The following is a 24,305-nucleotide window of genomic DNA, read 5'->3' as shown; positions in this document are numbered from 1 at the left end:
CATAAACTTTCTAGTTTTTATGTTTTTCCTATTATGCTTATTAAAGGGACAGTCAACCAGATTGACGAAAAATGAAAAGTTCTAAAATACAGTATTTTTTTACATTTATTAGTTTAGATTGATTAAAATATCACGACTGGTATATTACATTACTTAAAAAATGTTGTTAAGTTTTCATATTTTCAGTATATTCGGTAATACAATTTTACTGAGTATGTCTACCAGCTAGGTAACTACCAGTTTACTATAAATAACGCAAGTAGATTGATCATTTTATATATAAAATGTATACAATTATATACAATATATACAATATACGCATGCGCAATTTGCATTCCTGGGTTTACCACGTGACGATGATAATCAATCAACTTGCGTTATTTATAGTTTAATACATGCACAACTCCTGACTATGATACATATTCCATTATATTTATCCAGTTGTGCGGTGATGGATACAATGCGATTACGGAACACCTAAGTAGCTGTAAACCTATGATTAATGTGTATCGCCTAAGCTGTTAATAACTTCCATCAGTATAGCAGCCGGGGATATGTTGAAGAGTAAAGATAGATAGTACTTATATTTTGTATTGTACGGAATACCGGTATATGTCGTCTCCAACACGCATACTTGCGTATCTGCCAACACATGCCACTTATATGAACATGAAGTTAACTTTGAACGATCTGCGGACAAGTGCTAACGAGTTAATATTTAAAATCGTGTTAGTTAACCCTAGTTTATATATCGATCATTTGTAAAGTTGGTCTATATCAAACTTTAACCAATTTTCATGTAATCAATCTATCTTGAAAATAGTTATTCTTTAATATATAGGAATAGTCGGTAGTGTAGGCGTGCTGGCTTAACCCATTTATGCCAAGTGGACTCTCCCATCCTTCTAAATTGGATCAGTTTATTTCCAAAATTAGGGGTGTCAAGTATATTTATTTCTTTATTTAGAATATTTCATAAAGAGATTCATTTAAGCAAACAGCGCAGACCCAGATGCGGCGTCTCATCTGGGTCTACGCTGTTTGCAATGTCCTTTTTTCAGGACGCTAGGCATAAATGGGTTAATGATGCTATTTCAAGAAAACAGCATAGTGTGTTGTATCCTGATTCTACAATATTGTTCTAATAAAGGGGTGACCGGATAATTTCTCGTATCGCCAGTCAACAGGATGTGAAAAGGTTTATCCAACTTGAAGTGTATTCCTACACCAAGTATAACAATGAGTTCAAACTGATGTCTAGTTATGCTACGATATTGTGCTGTCAATCCACACATGGTATTCATTAAATTAGCCTGGTTTCCGTGAAAACTTCGCTTGTGAACTTTTATGGAATGTTTCATTTAAACGATCTCTTTTTTACAAGAAAACTAATATAAATAAGATAATGTCATATTATCGTAAAACATTACCAAATACTACACATCTTAATATGTATGCATGCGCATCGATATAATTTAAATATTGTTTTATATAATTGGAAACATCTCTCATCTCAATGTTTAATATCGCCTGTAAGTCGTCTAGCTGATGTCATTTGAATATGTAACATTTATCGCAATGTAATAATTCAGCGCTTCCATTAGCTTTCAAAAGATGGAAGTCCAAGCCTTACATTTTGGACGTCCCAGATGATACAGTTGGAAGTCCCAATTTTATTTAAATTACTATTTTAGTAATCAATTGTAATCTATTAACAAATATACGCCAAGTATGTTCCTGCACCAGCAGAAGAAAACCCTTATTATACCCCGCCATCGGCGGAGGGATATTGTTTTGGCGTTGTCCGTCCGTCCGACCGTCAGTCTTTCCGTCCGTCCTTCCGTCCGTCCAGAGCCATATCTTAGAAGTGCTTTGGCGGATTTCATTGAAACTTGGTATGAGTATATATATAGATAAGAGGATGATGCACGCCAAATGGCATTGTACATCATTTGTTAATAACGGAGTTATGGCCCTTTGTATCTTGAAAAAAAAAGCTTTTTTGAGTATCAAATATAACACTTTTGTGTCCAGAAGCATATTGGCGGGGGGGGGGGGGAATCAATTCAACGAATATGCTTGTTTAAAACATAGAACCAAACGCAAAACAGTAAAATACAATAAATAAGTAGTTGACAGTACACAACAAACACACACAAAAAATAAAACTGAGGTCAGCGCCTTAGAACGGTCAATCCAAAGCATTTGGGGTTGATCAGTTTTTTTTTCAAGAGCTCCAATTCTCGAAATTGGCCCAAAGATTATCACAAAACTTATTAAAGTGTTAGTAGAAAAGATCGCATAACATTACCATCCGAAGTAAAAATATATAAAAGAAAATACATTTGTATTACATAATTATTAAATCTCTCAAAGGATGGATTCAAAACAATAAACGTCACTTTCTGAGGCATGATGACATGAGACCAAGACGAGTATCACCTACATCTCGTTGTTGATTTCAAAAAAAACTTCAGCTATATAGCATCATATAAATCAGTTTGGGTAGTGACTCGAGTAATTCTTGTTATATCATCGGGGAGTCGTGTTTGAAAATCTCTAACAATCTTACAACTAAGAGCGATGCAAGGCCTAGACAATTCTTTTTAGCCAGAATGCTAACGAATGCTGTCTAAAGCTCTAAGATTTGTTAATGGCTGACATTGTATTACTAGTGGCATGGATGTAATGTTAACCACGTCCTGAACGTATTAAATTAATTCAAACACGAACGTTTGTAAACAACAATATATCCAACAAGCTTGTTAAATAAACATTGAATATAGAAATATTTCTCAAATAAAGGTTTTAATTAAGGTTCCATAACATAATTTGTTTGTTTCATAATTCATTTCAGAAGGTTATGTAAAATCTGCAAAGGTTTACTTTGAAAATGAAATGTAAGCCAATTTGTAAAAACCTCCATGTGATGGTCAATCTAATATTGCAATAGGATAATATATGATGCATGTAACTGGTTAGGAATTAATGCCCATGCTGGGTATATGTTTTATCAGTTATTCTGACGACGTTTACACAACGTTGTGGAATTGGAGGAGTAAAAAAAAAACTAACGTTGCTGTTTAAAATAAAGTCTTATTTTGTCAGTTTGTTATTAAATGACTTAGCTATCCGTGAACATTTTTTCGGAACTCTGTTTGCTAGAATCCTCAATGTATTATATAACCAGGGAACTATCCCTGCGTGAGAGGAATCGCAGGTTCGTTGATATTCAAAGAATGTGACTGAGTAGGCCTAAGATCGGTCGTCTTGGCTGCCACTATAAAACACATTTCTACATATCAATATATATAGACTGTTGCTGCATGTGTGTCTGAGTTCATAGTATTTCTATCTAGGTTTAGCAAAAGTATTGTAGTGGCGTGCGGTTACGATGCTATATGTGCTTTGATTATTTTGTGCATTTATTCGCACTGGGTGGCCACATTCATGAAGTATGCAGATACCTACCCTGAACTCTATGTTTTGTTTTGCTTAAAGTAACATTACTACTCAAAATCAACGAACATTTCGTACAATATTTCGTAAAAATGAAGCTAAACAATTAAAAATCATTGTTCCTTATGGTCATTGTCGAAATTTCAACGACATAGGTTGTCTGGTAAAAATTGTCGAAATTTCAACGACATAGGTTGTCTGGTAAAATAGATTTTGTGGATACAAAATGTTCGTTTTTATTATGGTTTTAACATGGTACCATTTTAGTGTTCTTGTGTCGTATCAATAATGTATTCGCAGGAAATTAACATGGAATTTATTGTGGTCACATAAATAAAAACGAGCATTTTGTATCTACAAAAATCTATGTAATCATACCACATCTAGCGTTGACATTGTGGCTATTTCTATAAGGAACACTGATTGTTTAGGTGTTAACTTTATTTTACGAAATACTTGACGAAAGTTTCGTTGCTTTTGAGCGTTATAAAGACTTTAATGCTTGTAAAGAACAAATAAAGGACAAACATATTAGGTCTGTGTTAACCTCCCGACGCATTAACATGTAAGACGTTGTATTTTGAATCTGTATCGCCGTGCGTGCTTATATTTCAACCAACACTACTTATGCGTGTATATTTTATGCGAATGCACGCTTATTTATCAGATACTGCAGAAACAAAACAGCAGATATAAACACCATATACAATACAAAGAAACATAAATTAACAGTATTAATTTAAACGTTTACATTAGAATACTGATCTACTAGACTTTCATAACACTACACACACCTTATGTGAAGTTTAAACAACGTGAAAGAACGCAATTACCTCTTGCTTAATGCATACGTGTAAACAATGTGTCAACCATGGTTCGTCAAGGTAAAAATTGATTAGAATACACATAAACCAGGGACATAATTCAAAATTCCTCTGCGTCATGCGGTAGTGGATTTTTTAAACATAAACCGCTACGCAAACGTCAGAATTGATTGATTTATGTTAAAGGGGCCTTTTCACAGATTTTGGCATATTTTGAAGTCTGTCATTAAATGCTTTATATTGATAAATGTAAACATTGGATCTTAAAAGCTCCGGTAAAAAATCAAGAATAAAATAAAAAAAAGGAAAAAAGGTAGCCGGTACCAGGGCTCGAACCAGTGACCCCCGGAGTCCTGGAGTTAGTCTGAAGTCAAAATGCTTTAGCCCTCTCGGCTATTCCGCTGGGATTTGCGAATCTGAAACAACTTTTTCAATTTTGTCAATTTACCAAACCGTGAAAAGATCCCTTTTAAACTATTAGTTATGAAAACAGTTATATACTAGTGTTCGCAGGGAAAGCAACTCCAGTTGACAATCGTACCTACTGATGCAAACAGTCAAGACTTGTATCAAAAATTCATTGAGGGCACCGGGTCGGTATTTCACGAAGGTCGACAGTCAACGAGAATTGATAAAACGGATTGTTCCGTGTACTGTACACGAAAAATATTACAAACAGGCAACCAAATATTAAACTTTTCTCTAATGGAAGAGGACATGAATTAATAATAGCCAACTAGCCCATGGCCCCTAAGATGTCAAGAGGGCATCTAGATTTACAATAAAAGCTCCACTGTCATCTATACCAGAAGTATACAAAGCTGGGCAACATTGTTTAAAATGTGAGTTTATTACAATATAATGGGTCAAGTATATTTTTCACATAGACGTACACATGTTTGCATTTGGTTGGAACTTATGTTAAAGTACTTTTTCCTCGGGTTTAATCCTTACTATAAACATTTACTGGACTGAAATATAAATTCGAACGCAGACAGGTGACACGAATGGTGTGCATGAGTTTACTGCAAGAAAGCTTATTTCGTGAATGAATATCATCTCATGCACGGATCAACCACGTGACATCGAACAGTAATATTTTTAATGTATTTTACTACATTAAAAAAATCATGCGTGCCAAACTTTAGAATAAATATATCTAAAATCCAAACAGCAGGCGAACGCTTTCTGTTAAATCTTAGCTCAGCAATAATTTCGTTCATAGATTAGTACATGCAGAGGTTTAACACTAACCATGCCAATAAATGATGTATTTTACCCCAAGTCAGAAGCTGCGGATGTATTAACTAGTTATTGCTCTCTATGTATTTTATGTGAGTGCTATTATACATTTGCACTTAAGTATAACAGATAAATATGCGATATGTGTTATCATAACAAAGGCTATGCTGGTAAGCTTCAGTATAAAGATCCATTGATTTTTTGCAGCAGTGTTTCAATAGGGAATATTGCGTGTAGTTTACGACAGTTCTAGATTAAAGGCGTTTCTTGCGTTATGATGCCTAAAGATAATGAAAATTTATCTTTCAAACGATTTGGTCTCTATCTATATTATCTCTCGTTTCAAAAGAAAATGTGACACAGTATCACAATCCTCAAACTATGAAACATATCTGCTGGCAATAATGATATTTTCGATTAAAGAAAATATGTTTAAGGGAAAAACATACCAGCAGTTATGGCTTTGTATATTCAGATTAAAAAAAAATAATTAAGTTTTGACGTAAAACATGTATATGAAATAAAACACTAATTAGTTTTAAAAATGACGTGAAATATATTATTACCTGTATACATCGTTATCAAATTTGTATCAGAACACGTCTAGCTAAAATAAATATTAAAAATAACGTTTCAATACTTGTATTTAAAACTCAGCAATTTACACACAAAAAACAGGCTCGTTTCCTATTATGTGCATTCCACATGCGCCATCATGCAATAACAGTGCTCGAACTTGAACGCAGGTTTAACTGGCCTCAGCAATTCGAATGGAGCCTGCACGTGATATCACAATTGAGTGCGTTGTTTGATAATTGAATAAAATAGCGTATAATATCAGGGAATAATCTAGAATTTACTATCTATGGGTCCCTGAACTCGAAGATTTGAGACCAATGAGTCCCAGGCCAAAATTAATGAGTCCACCTTGAAAACGAATGGGTCCCAAATTTTGAAAGATACCAAGTAGTGAAGAAAATATGTCTAAATCACCCTAGCTCAATAACTATACTTGCATTAAACTTGTAATAGTCTCAAAAACTTGTTGAAACAAAAAAAAAAAAAATTCAGAGTTATCACTATTTTGTTTGCCTTCACATAGGCTATAACATTGTCTGTTACATAAATGCAACCTGTTATAACATTTCAACTTGATTCAAATCGATGATAATATTATTGTTAACATCCGAATTGCGAGCTTGATAATATTATTGTTTACGTCCGAATTGCGAACCGTTGACCTACCATTATTAAAGTTTAGATTTGTTTGTTTTGGATTAAGCTTCAACACCTTATTTCGGAGGCATTTTTTCTGTATTATTTATGACTAAGTTATACAAAGTTAAAGAAGGTTTTCATCCGGGGACTCGAGAAAATATCATAACACATTCTATTTAAAAGGTCGATTCTAATTGGTTCGTATTATACATCAGCGGCTCGACTAGAGCCAATCAAAAGACTTGCTGGAGTCTTCAGGCCTCATTCGGTTAAACTCTGCGTTCATTGCTACACTTTTGACTCGTACACAAGATGATTCGTACTTATCGTGATTCGCGTATGCGTTAAGGGATACAGTTCAGCAATGCGTCCGAGTGGACGCACATATTTCAAAACGATGCGTCTATTTCTATATTTGTGCGTCATAGACGCGGAACGCACATGTAGATTATTCCCTGTAATATAGTGACAACACGCTTAAAACGTAATCAAGTTACTGACATAGTGGAAATGTAGAACTATAATTGGAAGGACAAATACAGAAAACAAATACAACAAATATTAGTGTAAATCGTATAAAAATACCTATAAAGAACACATTTATTAGCAGTGGCGTAATAAAATGTTATGCCAGAACGTTTCAAGATTGAAATAAATTAGCAAGCAACGTTTGCATTGAATTGAGGTTTCTAAAAGATATATGTGTTACATTGCAAACGCCGGTATTGGTGATCAGTAAGAAAAGAAAAAGAAAACAAAAATTTATGACAAACAATAAGCTGCTTATTTCTATTACGATCACCAACATTATATCGTAGGAACGTCGGCACATCATTTTTGTTGGTGTTGTTGTTGTTGCTGTTGTTGTTGTCGTTAACTTTGTTTCTGCAAAGTTATTTCCTATGTTTATAAGAATTTTCAATGATAGTATTCTCCAAATCTCTTGACATATCATTCTTACGTGATAGATATGAGATTGTATTACCGAATTCAGAGTCTAGTCTAATACAGAGTGATGAGTTCACTTATATGTATTCGTGTAATAATACTTGAAAATACGTTACGCTGAATTGAGTATCTGCAAGAAAAGTACTTTACCCAAAGCAATAACACATGCCTTTGTCACAACTATGTGTTTCAACACAAAATTCATTGCCTTTATGCTGAATTGATGGACACGGAATCATGTTTTATAATACTGCTCAATTTAACTGCGTCATCCATCAGACAGGCTATTTAAATAACTTTCCCTTTTGGGAACGTCTTGTGTGTATTTTACGAAACGTATGGTATGTCTTTTCAGCTTCTGCTTTTAAAGTTGTCAAAACACGGTCATATCAGACTATGTACTGAAACGGTACTATTCTTCTACGGTAGTCTAGGGTATATTAACTGAATATCATACATGAGGTAACATTTGTATACACACGGCTTCGGTTATATATTAAAAGCAAACGGCGATTTTCACCGAAATTGATTATAAACGGTTGCATTATTCATATTGCAAACACACTTGTAAAGTTGCTACTTTTGTGAAGGATATCGAAACGTTTAAACTTGATCAGTTATTAGAAACACATATTAGACGCTAAAACCACAGGAACGTTAATAAAAGCAGCACATCATTACGAAACGCAGATACGTTAATAAAATAGAACCCATCATTACAAACCACAGGTACGTTAATAAAATGGAACACATCATTACAGACCACATGTACGTTAATAAAATAGAACCCATCATTACAAACCACAGGCACGTAAATAAAATGGAACACATCATTACAAACAACATGTACGTTAATAAAAAAGAACCCATTATTACAAACCACAGATACGTTAATAAAATGGAACACATCATTACAAACCACAGGTACGTTAATAAAATAGAACCCATCATTACAAACCACAGATACGTTAATAAAATGGAACACATCCTTACAAACCACAGGTACGTTAATAAAATGGAACACATCATTACAGACCACAGGTACTTAATAAAATGGAACACTTCATTACAAACCACATGTACGTTAATAAAATGGAACACATCAATACAAACCACAGGTACGTTAATAAAATGGAACACATCATTACAAACCACAGGTATTTTAATAAAATGGAGCACATCATTGCGAACTTAATCCCGAGCCGGAAGTATTGCATAACTGCATAATATTTATATCTTAAACGCTATGATAATCATATCTCATTTGTTTTACGGGTTTTAAAATAGTAGGTGCATTCACTTTTAATGCAATCTTTAGAGCACAAAGTTGCTCTCAGAACATACACCATTTTATAGCAGTGCATACATATTTTAATGTTCATCAATATTTAGAGAATAAAAACGATGCACACCGCTTCCATTTTCATTATCGATTTCTGGAATACAGAGATTAAATAAACTGAACGCAAAATAATGTCTCAATAATGTACAGTGTTTGCGTAAATGCAGAATGCAAATGAACAAATGTCCTTTTATCCGGCAGACATTGGGTAATTGAAGAAATCAGTCCTGATACCAACCGCGAATGTCTTAAAATTTTATGTTTGTTTTATTTTGTTTCAGTAATAGGATAAGTAAATTGCTTACGGGACAGTTTAAGAACGTCGATATTATTTAAAATCAGCCGATACCTCTGTAATTTGAAAGTGTTTTGTTGTGCAAAAGGCCGTAAGTCATCACATAGCCCCGTGTATTTTGAACATTTTACGTTTCTCTCAAAACAATCTATTCGGAACAAAAGAACATTGCAAAACATTACTATCTGTTTTGGCAGTCTCTCCAGTTATTGTTTTTATCGGCGGCGAATCGTGATTGAAAGCCTCTAAGAATCTTACAGGCTATAGCAATGCAAAGCTTAGACAGTTATAATATTCAGCGTGCCAACTTATGTTTGTATAACACTCATAGATATGTTCTTGTTTATTGCTGGTATTGCATGTGTGTATGACGAGAAAAAGGTGGTGTTTGCTATTACGAAACTCTTATATTCAATGCAGGCTGTTTGTTGAATATGGTGTTTACTATTGTCATCAACACTATCGGTGCGCCGCATCAGTCCTTGATACATTAATTTAATAGTGAAATACAATTCCCATTACTGAGTAAGTCGAAAATCAACTCCCTGTGCACCAATGACTCTTTCATTAACCCTTTGCCACTTAGATACGTATTAAACAATTGAATGTCTCAATATTGATAAATAACATGGCACCACAAAACAAAACGCATTTAAAATAAAATATTAACTGATCGTGTTGTAGTTAATATGATGCATACGAGATACATATAAAGATACAGAACATGTTTTGGATATATCCTAATGAGACCACGTTTTTGTGTGCAGGTAGAAGTATATATTAGAATGCAATTATAAACTTATGTTTATTTCACATACGGTAATATTTAACAATCTTCAATCAAGAAGAATGTATAGGTTACTGAGAAATATCGCATGTTTATAAAATTAAAATCTACTTTCAAATTAGCAACTTGACATGTATTCATTTACATCAATATGTGCATGAAACAAAAGTAAACTATGAAGACAAACTGATATATCTTAAAGATGTAAACTATCAATGTACTAATTGTTAATGTCGTTGTAGATTTTTCAAAAGGTATGCATTCTTTGCACTACTTAATGCAATATTGGTTAAAAGTATTTCAATTTATTGAAATATGGGCTGATAACCATCATTTAAAATTGACCGGAACTCCTTTGTACCTTAATCTCACTGTTAAACATCCCCACGGTATTATTCCTTTGTGCGTGGGTTCATATATTGATTGTCATTAATAGAATGTACCTGACAAGACCAAACCGGTAGTTCGCCTTGGCAGCTACACCTGTAGCGTAAGTTTTGTGTTGCCTCTACTTCGTGTGTGTCCTAGTCCAAGGCCTAGACTTGTAGATCGCCTATACAGGTATTGCACAATAAGATATTAACCTCATCAAAGTATCAATTACAATATGTAGATAAGCTGATAGATATGCTTAATGGTAATGCAACCATACAATCCACATTTACATTTTAAATGCCATGCGAGAACGCAAATGTTCCTCTTGCATGAAAAACTTCCATACGTGTAAATGAGGGCTCATAGGAATAATTGACATACTTCATTACGTCTCTACTCTTTGCTTTGATAGCTTTTGATCAAATGAATTACGTCTGGAATCAACGTGCAAATACGCCTTTATGGAGAGTCTTGTTATTATATTAATTTATTATTAATGACCTTTAATTAGCGTGCGTTACAACAGCACCCTGGTTGATAATTGGTTTGTCATTTTGGTACCTGCTGATGCATAAGATTTGTTATGTGAGGTGTGCATCAAATATTTCTCAAGTGCTGCCCTACGGTCCTTAGTCCATCAAGCTGAAGGAGATAGTGTCAGGTTTATAATACGATCTGTTGCAGATAAATATTCATGAACTGTCCTAAGCTTACACTTAAAACTTCAGGGTAGCGGATTGATTAAATGTTTATAAATTATGACTTCCATTGGAGTTTAAATGATGTTAACGTACTTTTTACATTGCGTTTAAATGCAACTATAAAAATGAACATGAAATGAAGTATGATACCGCACAGACTTTTCAAGGTATTAAATAAGTTTAAAGCAATGAAAAATCTGGATATGAAAAAAAGATATTGGAAGTAACAGTATTATTTTATATGTTTGTTTAACACAACACCATGTCGCCATTTTAAATCTCGTGAAGTTTAATCACATAATTTTATTAAATTATCTTGCCTTTAACAAAATGGGAATGCAAACTGAATGTACTAAATTAAACATATTATAAGGGAAATTATATTAAACCGAACAAAAGTACATGCTTATTTCTTGTTATATATACTTATCATTTTAGTAATGTATTTTATAACCAGAAGAATAGTATATAATTGATAAACCATCTATACGTTTATCCAATGTTATATATAATGATTTCGTATATCCGCAATGCATGTATCTATGTTTATAGTTTAAGCAACAACGTATAAAGGTAATTACTGATGCCCAAAATATAAAACATTGAATATAAGCCACACAACTAATCAACAATGTAATACTTTTGTTATTTTATTCAACTATTGGTAACTTAAAGAAGTTTTATGAACTTTAAGTAAGTTTTGTTGAGCATGAACACTGCAATTTTAACAATCCGGTATCCATTCTGACTTTCATATAAAGTGCTTAAGTTTTTTGTAGAAGAAACAATTTAAAACTCCACTCTAATAGCATGTTAAGTGATTATCAAATATAACATTTTAAATTTAACCATAATACATTCAAAACGGAATGAATTCAAAATGATAAAACACTTTATTAATGCTACCAGCAGCAAAGTGACCCAGATTAAACTATGAAACAACTGCGTATGGAGAAGAACCCTATAAGATCTGGGTCTTTCGTTCTAATCCTTTTTTGAACAATGTCACTCAGTTGAAACAGTATATGTTATGCACATGTATACCATGTTTGTTCGTGAAATAAATTATGTTTGAACTAAAGCGACCCAGATTATCTCAAACACCTTTTAATTTTCTATACATTACATACAAAAGCACGTGTTTAAAAATATATGTACAAACAAATCCCCTTAAAGTTGAGAGTACACATCACGTTTCTATTTCTTGCTAAGAAGAATAGAAGTGGTCGTTTTAACTGCAACTGAAATATAATATAATCGTTCCGGAAGAGTGAGTGAATTCAGCAGATGCACAATCAATAACATTGATTGCCATTCTGAAATTCCCTTATGTTCATAAATAATTCACAAAGCAGTTTAAACTGTTAAAGTTGAAATAATTGTTTTATAAACCAGCTATGGATATTCGATTTGACTCTGTTCTACCAATACACGCTAACGCTTCTGGTAACAACTACTGTTGTAGTTTAAAAGTGCCTATGTCAGAGATCAGAATATGACGCTGTTGTGATCCGTTCACTTAATTTTAAATTAATTTAGCGCTTCATAAACATTATAAAATTACATTCGACAAGTGTATTCTCTGTCATTCATTTTAGTGATTTGTTTCCAGATCCATTTATTTTCCATTTGAACAAATAATTTTATGAAATCATTGAAACGGTACTGGCTCATAATGCTTCCTATGTGAGTTCTTAACGAACCGCACAACTGAATTGGTAGCTTAAAAACCTGCCAAAGTCACAGCAAGTATCGCCAGAAGCACAAGCATTGGGTTGATGTTCAGAAAAATGTGTAAGTCTAGTTTTGTTCCGATTCCGATAAGACACCGACACATCATATTGTTGCCAAATGTGTTATATTGAACCGTGTGTGAGCCTAGTTCACAATAGATTTTACATGCGAAGAATAGATATTAGAGTAAAACGAAGTAATGACGAATAAAAGCTTGGCAACAATTGTCTATTTATTCACTTTAATTATACTAGCTTGATGTTATAACAAAAGTAAACGTACTACTGTTTCGCGGTTTGAATTGTTCGTTACAAAACAGCAAAGACGTAATTCTATACGTACCAATGATATATCCGTTCACATAGCAACTTGGCTTCCATTCACAAACGCGCGCTAACCAGTATCGACCGTTATCAAATATTATCTAAACACGTTTAGTTCAAGGAAAACTCAGAAAATGTCTTGAAAACTATGAAATGTCCACACATACTAGCTGGCGTCCCAATAAATGTATCTCTCACAAGCTTTCCTCCACTTAATGTGCTCATCTTGAAAGCTAGATTATCTGGGCTCAGCAATTGGCATGTAACCTGTACGTGGCATCACCATTGGGCTTAATTTCTGCGGTTATAGAATACAAACACGCATGCCATAATATGTAACAACAAGCTCCGTACGTCTTCAACATGCTGAAAGCATATACAGGTAGTTGTTGGCAATACAAGAAAGTAACATATGAAATATGTTTGCCAACAGGGGCTAATAGCAACGAATGAAATATTTGTAAGTATTGACGTAAAACAACGCAATGCACTAGCATTTAAAGATTAAAATCAACAAACACACACAAATCGATTATTTATTGTTTAAATTTCGTAGAAAAAGTGGCTGTCATACTGAAATCGGATTCCGTTTATAAGTGATCAATTTAAAAGGGTTATCAATCAAGCCATGTAATTCAATGATTTTCGCTTTTGGTAGCTTACTTTATAAGGAACTTTTGGTATGTCTTTAACTGCTGTTTTAAACCAACCAAAGCAAAGTCCTTTAAGACTATCTTATGAAATATTACTTCGCTACGAAAGTCTTTAGAAAAATAACATCGATTAGTACAAGCAGAGGTTTAACGCCAAGCATGCCAATACATGATGTATTTTTACCCATGATGTATTTTAACCTAAATCAGTAGCTTCGAATGCAGTCACTAGTTATTGCTCACTATGGTATTTTATGTGAGTGCTGTTATACATATGCTGAGATCAATATGCGATATGTGTTATCATAACAAAAGCATGCTGGTAAGCTTCAGTATAAAGATTCATATTAAAGATGTGACTTTTATTGCTGCAGTGTTTCAATAGGGAATATTACGTATAATTTCAGAAGGCTCTAGATTTAAGCCGTTTCATGCATTATGATGCTTAAAAGTTCTGAATCTGTATCTCTCCCAAAATTTGTTAATATCTCTCATTTAGAAAAAATTGAAACAGTGTCACAATCCTCAAAGTATGAAACATATCTACCGGCAATAATGATACTTTCGATTAAAGAAAATATATTTAAGGGAAAACATGCCAGCAGTTATGGCTTTATTTTTTCACATTTAAAATATAAAATATAAAAAAAACAGAAGTTTTGACGCACACGATTTATAGGAAATAAAACACTAATAAGTTTTTAAAATGACGTAAAATATTGCATCCCCCGTATCCATCGTTATGAAACATGTATCAGAATACGTCTAGCTCAAGGAAATCTAAAAACTAAATTTTCAATAATTGTATTTAAAACGCAGCAATTTCCACACAAAACAACAGACTCGCGTCATAGTATGTGCATTCCACATGCGCCATTCTGCACTAAAAGTGCTTGATCTTGAACGCTGGTTCAACTGGCCTCAGCAATGGGAGTGAGGCCTGCACGTGGTGCCACAATTGAGTGCGTTTTTGGTAATTGAATACAATAGCGCATACCATAATAACTATGTGACAACAAATACGTAACCAAGCCACTAACATAGTGGAAATGTAGAACTATTAGTGGAAGGACAAAACAAAACTATAACAAATGTTAGTGCAAATCGTTTAAAATACCTGAAACGAACACATTTATGAGCAGTTGCGTAATACAATGTTACGCAAGAACGCTGCAAGATCGAAATAAATTAGCAAGCAACATGTGCATTGCATTTAATTTTCTTTAGAAAAAATGAGTGTTATATTGCAAACGGTCGTGTTAGTGATCCATAAGAAAAGAAAAAGAACATAAAACTTTAGGCCAAAACATAAGCTACTTATTTCTATTAACATCACCAAAATTATATCGTAGGAAGGAAGGAAAATTATTTGTGGTGAAAGTGTTGTTAACTTTGTTCTGCAATCAAGTTTTTTCCAAATTAAATAAGATTTTTCAAAGATAGTATTCATCAAATATCTTTGCTACATACTTTTCTTGAAAAGTTAAAGTTACGTTTTCAAACATAATTGATTATATATAAGGTTGCCAAAAAGGATGGGCGACTTAATCAGGAATACGAACGAAAGATTCAGCGACGGTACTAAGAATCACGGTCCTTCGTGTGAGTTGAAACAGACAAATTGTTTAAGCCTTGTCACCTTAAAGGTATACAGCGCCATTGACATTTCATTCTTACGCGATAGATATGAGATTGTATTATCGACTTCATTTTTGATCTAATACAAAGCGATTTATACACTTACATAAGTATAAGTACAACACTACTGGAAAAAACGTTACGCTGAATTGAGTATCTGCAAGAAAAGTCCTTTACTAAAAAAATAACGCGTGCCTTTGTCACACCTTATGTTTCAACACAAAATTCGTTGCTTTTATACAGAATGGATGGAATCATGTTTTATAATACTGATCAATTTAACTGCGTCATCCATCAGACAGGCTAGTTAAATAACTTTCCCCTTTGGGAACCTCTTGTGTGTATTTTACGAAACGTATGGTATGTCTTTTCGTCTCCTGCTTTTAAAGTTGTCAGAACATGGTCATATCAGACTATGTACTGAAACGGTATTCTTCTTCTACAGTAGTCTAGGGTATAATAACTGAATATCATACTTGAGGTAACATTTGTATACAAATGGCTTCGGTTATATCTTAAAAGCAAGCGGCAATTTTCACCGAAATTTATTATTAATCGCTGGATTATTCATATTGCAAACACACTTATAAAGTTGCTACCTGTGTGAAGGATTATCGTAGCGTTTAAAATTGAACAGTTCATAGAAAGACACATTAGACGCTCAAACCACAGGTACGTTAATAAAATGGAACACATCATTACAAACCGCAGGTACGTTAATAAAATGGAACCCATCATTACAAACCACAGGTACGTTAATAAAATGGAACCCATCATTACAAACCACAGGTACGTTAATAAAATGCAACACATCATTACAAACCACAGGTACGTTAATAAAATGGTTACAAACCGCAGGTACGTTAATAAAATGGTTACAAACCGCAGGGACGTTAATAAAATGCAACACATCATTACAAACCACAGGTACGCATACAATGGAGCACATCATTACGAACTTAATCCTGAGCATCGCCGGAAGTATTGCATAACTACATAATACTAATATCTTAAAGCTATACAAATCAAATCGCATTTATTTTACGGGTGTTAAAATAGTAGGTGCATTCACTTTTAATGCACTCTTTAGAGCACAAAGTTGCTAGAAGAACCCACACCATTTTATAGCCGTGCATAAATATTTTAATGTTTATAAATATTTAGAGACTTTATAAAAACGCTGCACACCGCTTCAATTCCCATTATCGATTTCTGGAATACAGAGATTATATAAACTGAACGGAAAATGATGTCTCAATAATGTGCAGTGTTTGCGTAAATGCAGAATGAAAAGGAACAACACATCATTTTATCCGGAAGACATTGGGTACTTTAAGAAATCAGTTCTGATTCAAATCGTGCATATCCTACAACTTTATGTTGTTTAGTTTTGTTGAAGAAAAAGGATAATACAATTGCTTACGGGACAGTTAAAGAACATCGATATTATGTAAAACCATCAGACACCTCTGTAATTTCAAAGTGTTTTGGTTAGCCCCATGTGCTTTGAACATGTTACGTTTCTCTCAATGCAATCTATTCGGAACAAAGGAAAATTGCACAACGTTACTATCAGGTTTGGCAGTCTCTCCAGTTATTATTGTTTTATCGGCGACCAATCGTGATTGAAAGTTTTGATTGAAACAATCTTACAGGTAATATCTATACAAAGCTTAGACAGTTATTAGATTTAGCGTGCCAAGTTATGTTTGTATAACGCTCATAGCTATGTTCTTGTTTACTGCTGGTGCTGCATGTCTACATGACGGGCAGAAAATGGGGTTCGCTATTACTAAACCCATATATTCAATGCAGACTGTTTGTTTTATATGATGTTCACCTTTGTTATCAACAATCCCATAGGCGGATCCAAGGGGCGGACGCGGCGTACGCCCCCCCCCCCCCCCCCCCCTAAAATCGCCAAAGTAAATTCAATGCATTTGGTGTTTCACACTTAACTAGATCTAAATCATCAAAAGTGGATGTCAAAGCCTTCAAAATCACTAAAACCGTGGAGCTTCCCCTCGACCCCCTACCGGGGCTTTGTCGTGCATCACACCAGGGGCCCTAGCTGCCCCCCGGACCCCCAGCAAATCTTTCAATATACCGCCCCTTGATTAATTATTTTAATAGTTAAATAAAATTCGCAATTACTTAGTAGGTCGAATATCCGCGCCATGTGCACCAATGACTCTTTATTAACCCTTTGCCACTTAGATACGTATTTTGAAGCATTTGTAGTTCTCGAGGAGTCAAATTTAATTAAAGACCTTTCTTACTAGATTCAAGTTTTTAAGGCTTCATTTCTAACCCTTAGATACTTATGAGCAGCAATCAGCATAACACCTGAACAAACTGCGAGTTACTCACAGGCTGTTCTGGTTGTATGCTGTTTGCAAATAGCCATTTTCACTTCGCTTCTGAGTGGGAAAGGGTTAACAATTGAATGTCTCAATATTGATAAATCACACGGCACCACAAACAAATCACAATGAAAATAAAATATGAACTGATTGTGTTGTAGTTAATATGAAATATATAAAGATAAAGTACATGTTTTGGCAATCTATTAATGATGCCACGTTTTCGCGTGCAGGTAGAAGTATATATTAGTATGCAATTATAACCTTATGCTGATATGTTTATACTGTAAGATTTAACAATCTGCAATCTAGGAGACTGTGAAGGCTACTGTGAAATATCGCATGCGTATAAATTGAAAGCTACTTTCAAATAAGCAACTGAACATTAATTTAAAATTTCAATATGCACATCAAGAAGTTTATGAATCACAAGTAAACTATGGAGACAACTTATATATCTTCGAGATGTAAACTATCAACGTTCTATTTGTTTATGTCGTTGGTAATTTTTCCAAATGTATGCATTATTTTAAATACTTATTGCAATATTGGTTAGCAGTATTGCAATATATTGCAATAGGAGCTGTGACATATCGTTGTACACCTTATCACCATAATTAAAAATTTCCCAGAATTCATGTGTACTTGAATCTTACTGTGTTACATACCCATGATATTATCCGTTTGTGCGTGGATTCTAAAATTGATTGTCATTATTAGAATGAACCTGACAAGGCCAAACCGGTAGTTCGCCTTGGCAGCTACACTCGTAACACAAGTTTTGTGTTGCCTCTAATTCGTGTGTGTCCCAGTCAAAAGCCTAGACTTGTAGATCATCTATACAGGTATTGCACAATAATATATAAACCTCATTAAAATATCAATTAAAATATGTAGATAAGCTGATAGATATGCTTAATGTTAATGCAACCATACAATCCACATATACATTTTAAATGCCATGCGAGAACACAAATGTTCCTCTTGCATGAAACACTTCCATACGTGTAAATGTGGGCTCATAGGAATAATTGACATACTTCATTACGTCTCTACTCTTTGCTTTGGTAACTTTTGATAAAATGAATTACGTCTGGAATCAACTTGCAAATACGCCTTTATGGAGATTTTTGTTATTATATTAATGACCTTTAATTAGCGTGCGTTACAACAGCATCCTGGTTGATAATTGGTGTGTCATTTTGGTACCTGCAGATGCAGCAATTTGTTGTGTGAGGTGTGCATCAAATATTTCTGTTTTTCTACAGTCGTTAGTCCATCAAGCTGAAGGCAATAGTGTCAGGTTTATAATACGATCTTTAAGAGATAAATAGTCATGAACTTGAATCAAAAGCTTACAATAATAATTTATGGGTGTGAATTTATCGATTAAATTTTTATAAATCATGACTTTCATATGTGTTAAACTGATTTTAACGTACTTTTTTCCGTCGAGTTTAAAGGCAACTATAAAGATAAACATGAAATGAAGTATAATATAGCACAGAATTGTAAAGGTATTAAATAAGTGTACAGCAATGACAAATCTTGATATGAAAAAGGGATATTTGAAGTAACTGTATTTTTTATATGTTTGTTTAACACAACACCACGTCACAATTTTAAATCTCTGGAAGTTTAACCATAAATTGGATTAAATTACCATTGCCTTAAATACAACGGGAAAGCAAACTGAATTTACTTAATTAAATATATATTTAGGGAAATTATATTAAACCGAACAAAAATACATGATAATGTCATGTTATATATACTTATCATTTTAGTAATGTATGGGTATTTTTACCAGAAGACTAGTATGTAAATGATAACCAATTATACGTTTATCGAATGTTATATATAATGATTTCGTATATCCGCAATGCATGTATCTGTGTTAATAGTTTAAGCAACAACGTATAAAGGGAATTACTGATGCCCAAAATATAAAACATTGAATATAAGCCACATAACTAATCAACTATGTAATACTTGTGTTATTTTATTCAATTATCGGTAAGTAAAAGAAGTTTTATGAACTTTAAGTAATTTTTGTTGAACATTTAAACTGCAATTTTCACAATCCGGTATCCATTCTGACTTTCATAAAAAGTGCTTCAGTATTTCGTAGAAGTAACAATTTAAAATTCCATTCTTAAAGCATGTTGAGTAATTATCAAATATAACATTTTAAATTTAACCATAATACATTTAAAACTGAATGAATTCAAAATGATAATAGAAGTCATTAACACTACCAGCAGCAAAGAGACCCACTATACAACTATAAAGAACCCTATAATATTGTGATCTTTCGTTCTAATCCATTTTTTCATAAAAAGTGCTTCAGTATTTCGTAGAAGTAACAATTTAAAATTCCATTCTTAAAGCATGTTAAGTAATTATCAAATATAACATTTTAAATTTAACCATAATACATTTAAAACGGAATGAATTCAAAATGATAATAGAAGTCAGTAACACTACCAGCAGCAAAGAGACCCACTATACAACTATAAAGAACCCTATAATATTGTGATCTTTCGTTCTAATCCATTTTTTAAACAATGTGACTCAGTTGTAACTGTATATGCTATACACATGTATACCATGTTTGTTCGTGAAATAAAATATGTTTAAAGTAAAGCGACCCATGTTATCTCAATCACCTTTTTAATTTACTATACATTACATACATATGCACGTGTTTAACCGTATCTGTTACAAATAATACCCTTGAAATTGAAACTAAACATCACGTTTCTATTGCTTGGTAAGCAGAATAGACGTGGTAGTTTTAACTGCAACTGAAATATAATAGAATCGTTCCGGAATAGTGGGTGAATTCCGCAGATGCACAATCAATAACATTGATTGCCATTCTAAAATTCCTTTATGATCATCTATAATTCACAAGGTTTAAGTTTAAACTGCTTGAGTTAAAATAATTGTTTTCTAAACCAGCTATGGATTTATTTTATGGATATTTGATTTTGTTTTACAAATACACGCTAACGCTACTGGTAACAACTACAACTAACTGTTGTAATTTAAAATTGCCAATGTAAGAGATCAGACGCTGTTGTGATCCGTTCTCTCAATTTTAGAATTAATCACGCGCGTCATAAACATACGGATGATATATCAAAATCTTTTTCAGTCATTTCAATTTTTTTTTTCAAGATCCATTTATTTGCCCTTTGAACAAATAATTATATTAAATCATTGAAACGGTACAGGCCCATAGTGCTTCCCTTGTGAGTTCTTAACGAAACTCACAAATGAATTGGTACATTTAAAACCTGCCAAAGTCACAGCAAGTATCGCCAGAAGCACAAGAATTGTGTTGATGTTCAGATAAATGTGTAAGTCTAGTTTTGTTGCGATTCCGATTAGACACCAAAACATCATATCGTTGCCAAATTTTCTATAGTGAACCGTGTGTGAGTCTATTTCACAATAGATTTTACAGGCAAAGAATTGATATTAGAGTAAAACGAAGTAATGCCGAATAAAAGCTTGGAAAAATAATTGCCTATTTATTCACTTCAATTAAACTTACTTGATGCTATAGCGAAAGTAAACGTATAATTGTTTCGCGCTTTGAATTTTTCGTGACAACAGCACAGACTCAATTCAATACGTACCAATAAAATATCCGTTCACATAACAACTTGGCTTCCATTCACAAACGCGCGCTACCCCGTATCGATCGTTATCAAATATGTATCTGAACACTTTAAGTTCAAGGAAAACTAAAATAATGTCTTGAAAACGCTGCAATTTCCACACATACAGACTGGCGTTCCAATGAATGTATCTCACACGAGCTATCCTCCACTGAATGTGCTCATCTTGTCAAGATTAAAATCAACCAACCCAAAAATTGGTTATTTTAACCCTTGTTTTAATTTCGTACAAAACGTGGCTGTTATACTGCAATCGGTTCCGTATATAAATTATAAGTGATCAATTTAAAAGGGTTATCAATCAAACCGTGTAGTTCAACGAGTTTCACTTTTGGTAGCTAATTTTTTAATGAACTTTTGGTATGTCTACAACTGCTGTTTTTAACTTAGCACAATCATTTAAGATTATATTATGGAATGTTACTTCGCTTCGAAAGTCGTTAAAATAATAACTAATAATACGCAGATGGACTGACGGGATGAGCCGTTGTTCTCAAATTATACCGCGGAATGCCTGTTTCGATTCTATCGGAAGGGTTCCGGAACGAAGTTGGGCAATACTGCGCCTAAATTTGCGCACAAAAAGGATGATTCGGTATGATTCGTGTTCGTATTGTGACTTAATGTTTGTATAGTTCCAGTTTGGGAGACGTGTTAACTATAATCCACCAGTTCTGTAAGTATTGGGACTTAGCCCTTTCTCTAAATTCATTTACAAATGTGTGTGGGTTTGGGACATGCTGGTTAATTCAAATGTAATGAAATCTATTTTTGTTTAGTAAGTTCTTAATTTCATTGGCCCAATTGAAAAAGAGATTGAAGTTTGTGTTCAATAAGAAATTATAGCATTTTTTACGTATACGATGTCGGAAATGCGTAAAATTTTCAGCCAATATTTCAGGCATCGAATTTGTGAAGTTATAACAATAGGGTAGCGACGACAATCCCCGAGGCTCCGATATTTGATGCTTTTTCACAAACACAAAATAACCCTTTGCAGGCGTGTCGGTGGACTGATTCGATACTTTGAATTTCTTTGAAACCCCAAATTTCACTTCCATGTTATAAAAGGGGACTTATTTTACCTTCAACTAGTTTAAGAAGACTGAATTAGATAGTCGACCAAATTTATACAATGACGATAATATGCCATTCAAGGCATGTTTCCTTTTAATTGCATTTTCGTTAGCCATTTAATTTGGTGAAAGAGAAGGGAGGAGGCAGTCACCAACATAGGTAAAGGACTGAACAACGTCGATTAAAGTACCCGCATAACTCATAACGCATAACTCAGATGTACAATCAATAAGATCGATAGCCATTCTGAAATTCCTTTATGATCATCTATAATTCAAAAAGCAGTTTAAACTATTTGAGTTGAAATGATTGTTTTCTAAAACAGCTATGAATTTTTATGGACATTTGACTCTGTTTTACAAATACATGCTTACGCTACTGGTAACAACTACTGTTTAAGTTTAAAATTGCCTATGCCAGAGATCAGAGATCAGAAAGCCTAGTTGACAAAAGATTGTACAAGCGAAGAATAGAAATTAGAGTTAAACGAATAATTTCGTTTAAAACAAAGTAATGACAAATGAAAGCTTGGAAATAATTGTCTATGTATTCACTTTAATAAAACTAGCTCTTGATGTTATAGCAAAAGTAAACGGACTATTGTTTCGCGCTTAAACATTTTAGTTACAATAGCAAAGACACAATTTATTACCTACCAATGAAATATCCGTTTACATAACAACTTGGCTTCCATTGACATAAGCGCGCTCACCCGTATCGATCGTTATCAAATATTTATCTAACCACGTTTACTTCAAGGAAAACTCAAAAAATGTCTTGAAAATTCCACACATACAAACTGGCGTCCCAATAAATGTATCTCACACGACATATCCTCCACTCAATGTGCTCATCTTGAACGCTCGTTATACTGGGCTCAGCAATTGGCATGTAACCTGTACGTGGCATCACCATTTGGTGTACATTCTGCGGTTATAGAATACAAACACGCATGCCACAATATGTAACAACAAGCTCAATACGTCTTCAAAATGCTGAAAGCATATACAGGTTGTTGTTGGCAATAAAAGAAAGTAACATATGAAATATGTGTGCCAACAGTGTCTAAAATCAACGAATGAAATATTTGTAAGCATCGACAACGGTATGTACCAACATTCAAAGATTAAAATCAACCAAACCACAAATGGTTTATTTATCGTTTTATTTTCGTACAAAACGTGGCTGTTATACTGCAATCGGTTCCGTATATAATCTTATAAGTGATCAATTTAAAAGGGTTATCAATCAAACCGTGTAGTTCAACGAGTTTCGCTTTTTGTAGCGTACTTTTTACGAAACTTTTGGTATGTCTTTACTTGCTGTTTTGTTACCTTATCATAGCACAGTCATCTTTTGGAATGTTTCTTCGCTTTGAAGTCGTTGGAATAATAACTGTATCTCAGATATCAGGATGAATTTATATTTTAAAAAGGCTTCTGATAGTGTTGTTACCAGTGAGCTTGCCCGAAAATGATTTTTAAAAGTTTAATTATTCGATTTACAAACACACTAATAAACTCGCTATATTTGTAAGGATGTAATAATAAAAAAAAACTTGACACAACTTACACAGAAATGTTACAAGCTTATCCACATTTATGTAATTGCAAATGGAACACACCTGAGTGCCGCCT

This window comes from Dreissena polymorpha, chromosome 12 (genome assembly GCF_020536995.1).
Source record: "Dreissena polymorpha isolate Duluth1 chromosome 12, UMN_Dpol_1.0, whole genome shotgun sequence".
NCBI classification, from domain to species: domain Eukaryota; kingdom Metazoa; phylum Mollusca; class Bivalvia; order Myida; family Dreissenidae; genus Dreissena; species Dreissena polymorpha.
This window is presented reverse-complemented; position numbering follows the sequence as displayed.